At 39.8% G+C, this 7,280-nt stretch overlaps 1 non-coding gene across 1 annotated transcript; it reads left to right on the top strand.

Moving 5' to 3' along the window:
• The first annotated feature begins 1,652 nt into the window (after positions 1-1,652).
• Positions 1,653-1,814, top strand: LOC126500180 (U1 spliceosomal RNA). The gene has a single exon (XR_007591266.1). It is a non-coding gene; the product is annotated as a U1 spliceosomal RNA (small nuclear RNA).
• Positions 1,815-7,280: the final 5,466 nt, after the last annotated feature.

Below are 7,280 nucleotides of genomic sequence, written 5' to 3'. Positions count from 1 at the left end.
AGAGTGAAACAAATAATGCTATTTGTGAAAGAAACATCTTACATTAATTAATTTTAGTAGAATTTATATGAGGGATGTAAAAATCCATGAATCAAACAGCACTCTAGACCAGAGAGACCCACCCTGCAGTATCACGGATGTGTTTGGACGATACAGAGGATATGACATAGAAATAGCCTAATTGGAAGCATTGTACGTTGGTCCTCCACAGGGATAATTTAACAAAAACACATAAGCTATGAATCCACTGCTATAAATATGACAAATGAACAATTTTCCATAATAGGACAATATTTTGAATGTTTTCTGTCACATATAGATGAACTGATGATCTACATCTGTAAAACACACGCACATGCGTGCACACACGCACACACACACATACACACACACACACACACACACACACACACACACACGCACGCATGAAAGAAATAGCCTAACTGGACCCAGCTCTGTGTTTGCCATATTTACCTTGCATCCTGTGATTGGTTGGAAAGACTAGCAAGTCTCAGATATTTGTTAAAGGAATATACTCCTAAATTAGGTCACAGTTCCCTTATATAGTAGCTTAGGTTGCAGTCTGCTCCAGATGGAGGCACCTTTATCCTAATCGCATTTGACATACTCAGCGCCATATTACCCAACTACCAATGGCTTCATGAAAGGTACCTGACATAGAAAACCCTTGAGAAACGTTTTTCCCATTCAGTGAGGAAATTTATGCACAGTAGACGTTCAATATATTTTATTTATTAAAATATGAGCAGATTTCATGGTAATGATTGCCTAGGAAAAAAGCAAGCTTGGGAAGAAGTATAGAGGACTTCACCTGAGCGTTAATTCTGAGGAAGGGGTGCGTGCACACACTCACAAGTGTTCGTGCCCACATGGAGGTCAATGCTCAACTCTCCACCCTGTGTTTTGAGAGAAGATCTGTCACCAAATGTGGAGCTCAAGGATTCAGCTTGTGTAGTTGTACAGAAAGAAGTCCCTTTGATCCGCCGGTCCTTTCTCCATCTCTGCGCCCCTCCCAGGCACACGCCAACATGCCCAGCTTTTATCTGGATTCTGGGTGTCTCACTTCAAGTGTCTTGTGCTTACACAAACAGCACTTACCCGCTGAGCTATCTCCATAGACCTGAACTTTGAACATATTTTTAGTTTCTGTTTCGTTTTCTAAGATTCATTTTTATTTCTGTGTATGCATGTGTGCTCATTTGTGCATGCTACGTGTGTGCACATGTCTAAAAAGGCCAAAAGTGACTGTTGGATCCCTTGTAGCTAAAGTAAAGCTGAGTGTGGGTCAACCATAACCAAACTCAGTTCCTCCGCAAGAGTGGCACTTGATCTCACCTGCTGAGTCATCTCTCCAGCCCCAGGATTTTATTTTTCAAAGCAAAGAAGGCAGAAAGGGGACTAGAAAAGGAGAAAGGAAATATCTGAAGTAAATATAAAATGTAAAGTTTTTTGTATTGGTAAGTATTGGGTAGCAATTATGCTAATAACCAGCATATACTGGGCATTTAATAGATGAATATTAGGAATATTCTAAAATCAAGTACTTTATTTAATCTTCAAAATCACTGTGACATGAGTGTCCCATTATCCACCTATTTTCCTGATAAAGAAAAGAAGTCATACTTAAAGTCATACTTACCTGGCGGGGGAGAAACTATGATCACGAAAATGGTTTTCCCAGGGTTAGGCTTGTCTATTGCACTCCTGAGGTGCTAACTGCTGTGATTTCCCCAAATGCAGGAAACTCGACTGCATAATTTGTGGTAGTAGGGACTGTGTTCGTGCTCTCCCCTGGAAAGGAAGAAAAAAGGAAAAAAAAAAAAGAAAGAAAGAAAGTCATAATTTCCTCAGCAGGAAACAGCCCAGGATTTCAGACACTGGCAGATTTGTTTCCCTCCTTGGGGAGCTAATTTTGTTATCCTCTGTACTTTTCTAAGCTTTTGAAATACCTAAGCATTGAAATTATTGCATGGAATCCATCTTAACTAGATCTAAACACTCATATTAAAAAATATATATCAGGAGACAAAAGAGATGCAACTTAAAAATAACTTATATGATGCTATCTGAGGCCTTGAGTTCAATGTTTAGACCCACCTCAAAAATCAAAAATTTTGAGAGGATAGATTAATAAGAGTGTTTTCTGGATAACACAAAGCACATAGCTATTTCTAGCTGGTTATGCTAAACGTCTTAACTCTTGGACTTCATTTTACTAGTTGAAAAAAAGACAATTATTTGCAAAATAACTTTCATTTGATTTGATTATTTTCACCTTCATTTGTTTTATGAGAATCTCATATATGAGCATTATATTTACACCATTTCCCCTCCAACTCCTCTCTTCCTCCACTCCCCTGTCCTCAAATTCATGTCCTCTTATTTTTTCATTAGTGTTATATGTGTAAATTTATAAATACAACCTGCTAGGTTTATTTAGTGCTCCATAAATACATGTGTTTAGGATTGACTACTTAAGATTAGCTAACCCCCTCGGAGCGTGTCCCTGCAGAAGATTGATTCTCCCTCTCCAGGCAATCGATTGCCTACAACTCTTAGTCTAGGCATGGGCCATGTGAGGTCACCCATTCACATTGACGTATCAATTGTTACTGTCATTTTCAGGTTTTATTTTGTCAGCCATATTGTTGACATCTTATGGGTGCAGTATCGCTGTCATACATAGAAGACATTATCTTGTAGTAGCTTCTGTTATGCTTTTGCCTCCTGTGCCCTAAATCTTCAGTATAGGGCTTATGTTATGGATGTTATCAACTGGGATTGGGCATTCCATGGTCAGTTGTTTTCTCTATCTTGACAAGCCTTGTCTTTCTGCAGTGTTCACCATTTGCTGCAAAATAAAGCTTTTTTGGTGAGGGGTGAGAACTATACTTATCTGTGGCATAAGGATAAGTATTTAGAATAAAGCTATGGAATTCCCTCCTATTGAATAGGTCTTGAGTCCAACAAGAAAGCTGTGATTTGCCATCAGGATGTAAATATCACTATTGCACCTTTCCGAATAGCTTGCTATTTTAGTGATTGTGGTTCATGAGTCTCAGAGATGAATAGGACTACTGATTGCTTTTCTCCTTTGGCAGCATTCATAGGTCCTTCTGGTACAGTCTTCAGAGATGAGGCTTCCAGATCGATTCCAGTTCCTCCAAGTCCTCTCTCCAAAGTATGTGGTATAATCAGTCAATAGGGTCTTACCTTCAATTTCTAGTAGACAATCAAGGGCCACAGCAGTAGAGAAGGCAGGTCTTGGACACTTCTGAAGTTCAAAGGGTAGTTATGGTGATGTGAATGAGAATATACCCCATAACATCAAACATTTGAATACTCAGTTCTCAGTTGGCTGCACTGTTTGGGTAGGTTGAAAAAGTATGTCCTTATTGGAAGAAGTATGTCACTGGAGATGGGTTTTGAGGTTACAAAACCTTCCAATCATTCCTATTTCATTCTCTCTTCTCCCTACTTGAGGCTCAAGATGCTAGCTCTCAGGTTGTTACTCCACCTGCCACTTCTTTTCCATGATGGACTCATCTCTCTGGAACCAGAAACCCAAATAAACTCTTCTTCCTATAAGTCGTCCTGGTATTTTATCACAGCAATATACTAGTAACTAATGCTGTGGTTTCCCACGCTTGGCACTGCATTTTAATGTTAGATACTCTATGGCTTTTGGGGGAACATAGTCACCCCAAGTAGCATGACATCATCTAAACATATGTGTGTATATGTTTATATATAACATACATATACAAACTTATAAATAATGTTATATATGTGTGTATGTACTCGATATGATATTTTCTAGTTCCATCCAAATGCCTACAAATTTAATCATTTCATTTTTCCTTAGAGCTGAATAGTATTCCATTATGTATAAGTACCACATTTTAATTATCAATTTATCAGCTGAAGGACATTTAAATTGCTTCCATTTTCTGGCAATTGAGAATGGCAACGAACCTAGCTGAGCAAGCATCTGTGGAATAGAATGTAAAGTCCTTTGGGCCAGTGCTGAGGAGTGGAACAGCTGGGTCATATGGTAGCTTGATTTTTAACTTTTTGAGGATTCTCCACCCCAATTTCCATAATGGTTTTACCACTTTGCAATTCCACCAGCAGTGAATGAGTGAACGAGAGTTCCCCTTTCTCCACATCCTCCTCAACGTTTGTTATCGGTTGTTTATTTTACATAAAGTATACATTAATTCAATTTTATAAAAACAAAACTGAAGCAAAAAATATGCTACTTATCTTGGTTACTTTTTTATTGCTATGTATAGACACCATAATCAAGGAAACTTATAGATAGGTATGGTGCTGGAAGAATAGCTGAGATCTTAGATCTCGTCCACAAGGAGAGAGAGAGAGAGAGAGAGAGAGAGAGAGAGAGAGAGAGAGAGAGAGAGAGCCTGAGCCTGGTGTGGGCTTTTGAAACCTCAAAGCCCACTCCCCAGTGACATACCTTCTCCAGCAAGGCCACACCTCCTAATCCTTCTCAAACATTTCCACCAACTGGAAATCAAACATTTAAATAATAAGCCTATAGGGTCATTTCCATTCAAATCACCACAGTTCGTAAGCTATTTTTCTCTCTCACATTCTACATTTTATATATAATTTATTCATTATTTTAAGTTTCAGTAAAGGAGGGATGAGGAATCCAGAAAAATTAATAGATGAATTTCTAAAGGAGAAAAAGGGGGTAGTTTTTTTTTGTTTGTTTTTGTATGTTTGCTTTGTTTTGGTTTTTTTATGGAGGTCATTTGAATAAAAGTGAACTTCAAATGTCTTGATTTTTTTTTAAAGAATGTCTTAATTTACTTCTATAAACCCATTTACCAATGGAACACTTTTCTTTTGCATGCCTGAGACCTTAAAAGATCAAAAGAAAACTATTTGTATTAAAGAACAAAAACTTTTCTTGGATAGAAAGTTGAACCTACTGTGAGAGGTTGTGGAAACACTAAAGAATAATAAATTAGAGCTCTTCAGACAGTAGAAAAGTAAGGTACAGAGGGACACACATGCAGAAGGAAGTCAGAACAAGCTATATGATTATGGAGGCCAAGATGACCCTGGATCTGTTTTATACCAGCTGGAGAGTCAGGAAACTTGGGCCTAGGCCAAGGCCAAGGCCTGAACGTTTCGATTTTTGAGAGAAGGAAAAGGTATATGGCTCAGCTCAAAGAGAGACAGTGGTTCACCACCTTCATTCCCTTCGTGGTGCAAGAGATTAACTAGATGCTGATAGTCCAACGTGGTGAGTGGATTTACTCATTGCTGGTCAATACGCTAATTTATTTCAGAAACACCCTCATACACACCCGAAATAAGGTTTTACAAGTTATCCGTGGATGTCCCTTAGCCCAGTCACATTGACCCATGAAATTAACCATCACAGATGCGCAAGCTGGCAAACCTGCTTTAAATGGAAGCTCTCCTCCTTCCTGGCTGTGTGAGCATTGCCTAAACCTTTAGTCTCAGTGCTTTCATCTGACAATACCTGACATTGTAGGATTGGTGCGCAATAAATTAGTGTATCTAATGAGTTGATGACTCTGAAGTGTCTGCCATTGGTATTGATATAGCTATAGTTTGTTCCTTTCATAGGGAAGCTATAATTCCTTCCCTAAATTGCTTGTGCTGTATTTGCCTGCAGTCTGAAAGTCCCCAGGAAGGGAGATGCCTCCAATGTCCTCTTAAGTCAGAAGTTTTGCATCTTTTTTGGTGTAGAACCCAGCCATGAGAAGCTCAATAGAGGCCAGAGTCTCAGTAGTTTACTCTAAGACAATACCTGGTTCCAAGAAAGACCACAAACTGAGATTACCCAGGCACTACTTAGGAACAGACCATCCAAAGAAAATTCCTAACGTTCTGACCATCATAGATAAGGTCACCTGTCAGCACACACCTGCCGCTTTTTTTACCAGGCCATCCCTAGACAAATGTCAGCCAATCAGGGGTCCTGAACCTGAGAAATCCCTCACCCCAATCTTTGCGACTATAAAAACCCAACCCTAACTGAACTCGGGACTCTTCGATTACTCCAAATGTTGGACACACAGAAAGTCCAAGTTTGCAGACTTGCATAAGAATAAAGGCTCTTGGGCTGGAGAGATGGCACAGTGGTTAAGAGCACTGCTTGCTTTCCTAAAGGTCCTGAGTTCAATTCCCAGCAACCACATGGTGGCTCACAACCTTCCATAATGAGATCTGGTGCTCCCTTCTGGCCTGTAGGCATGCGTGCAGGCAGAATACTATAAACACAATAAATAAACCTTTAAAAAGAAGAAGAAGAAGAAGAAGAAGAAGAAGAAGAAGAAGAAGAAGAAGAAGAAGAAGAAGAAGAAGAAGAAGAAGAAGAAGAAGAAGAAGAAGAAGAAGAAGAAGAAAGGCTCGCTGCTTTTAGATACAGGACTCGGTTTCTTAGTTGCTTTTGGGGGACTCTATGATCTGGGGATAACAGTTGGAAATTGTATTAGTCAGGGTTCTCTAGAGTAACAGAGCTTTTAGAATGAATCTCTGTATATATAAACAGAAAGGGTATTTATTAGAATGGCTTACGGGCTGTTTAAACTAATCCAACAGTGGCTGCCTATGAATGGAAAGCCCAAGAATCCAGTAGTTGTCCAGTCCATGAGGCTGGTTGTCTCAGCTGGTCTTTGGTATTACTGGAATCCCAAAGAAGTCGGCTCTATGAAGTAGGCTCTTGTGCCAGTGAAGGAATGGACGTGCAAGCAAGGCAAAAGCAAGCAAGCAAAGAGCAAAAGCTTCCTTCTTCCATGTCCTGAAACAGGCTTCCAGCAGAAGGCATGGCACAGATTAGATGGAGATTTTTCCCAGCTCAATAATTCTGGATTAAAGGTGTGTGTTTCTGTCTCAAGATCAAGATTAAAGGTCTGTGTTCCTATCGGAAAGATTAGAAGTAGATCTTCTCACCTTAAGTTAAGCAAAAATCGCCCAAACGTATGCCCCTCCATTTTGGGCTCAGTTCATTCCAGACTTAGCCAAGTTGACAACCAAGCATAGGTACTGCAGTAATTAAAACATCTAATGGGAACTCACCAAGGCCAGCTGGACTGGGACTAATGGAGCATCAAACCAGACTGTCTGAACGTGGCTGACAAGGAGGGCTGACTGAGAAGCCAAGGACAATGGCACTGGGTTTTGATTCTACTCCATGTACTGGCTTTGTGGGAATCTAGTCTATTTGGATCCCCACCTTCCTAGACCTGGATGAAGAG

This window comes from Alexandromys fortis, unplaced genomic scaffold (genome assembly GCF_014885135.2).
Source record: "Alexandromys fortis isolate MF-2015 unplaced genomic scaffold, M_Fortis_MF-2015_v1.1 scaffold_38, whole genome shotgun sequence".
In the NCBI taxonomy this organism is placed as follows: domain Eukaryota; kingdom Metazoa; phylum Chordata; class Mammalia; order Rodentia; family Cricetidae; genus Alexandromys; species Alexandromys fortis.
The sequence above is the reverse complement of the archived record's forward strand: the minus strand, read 5'-3'. Positions and strand labels throughout refer to the sequence as shown.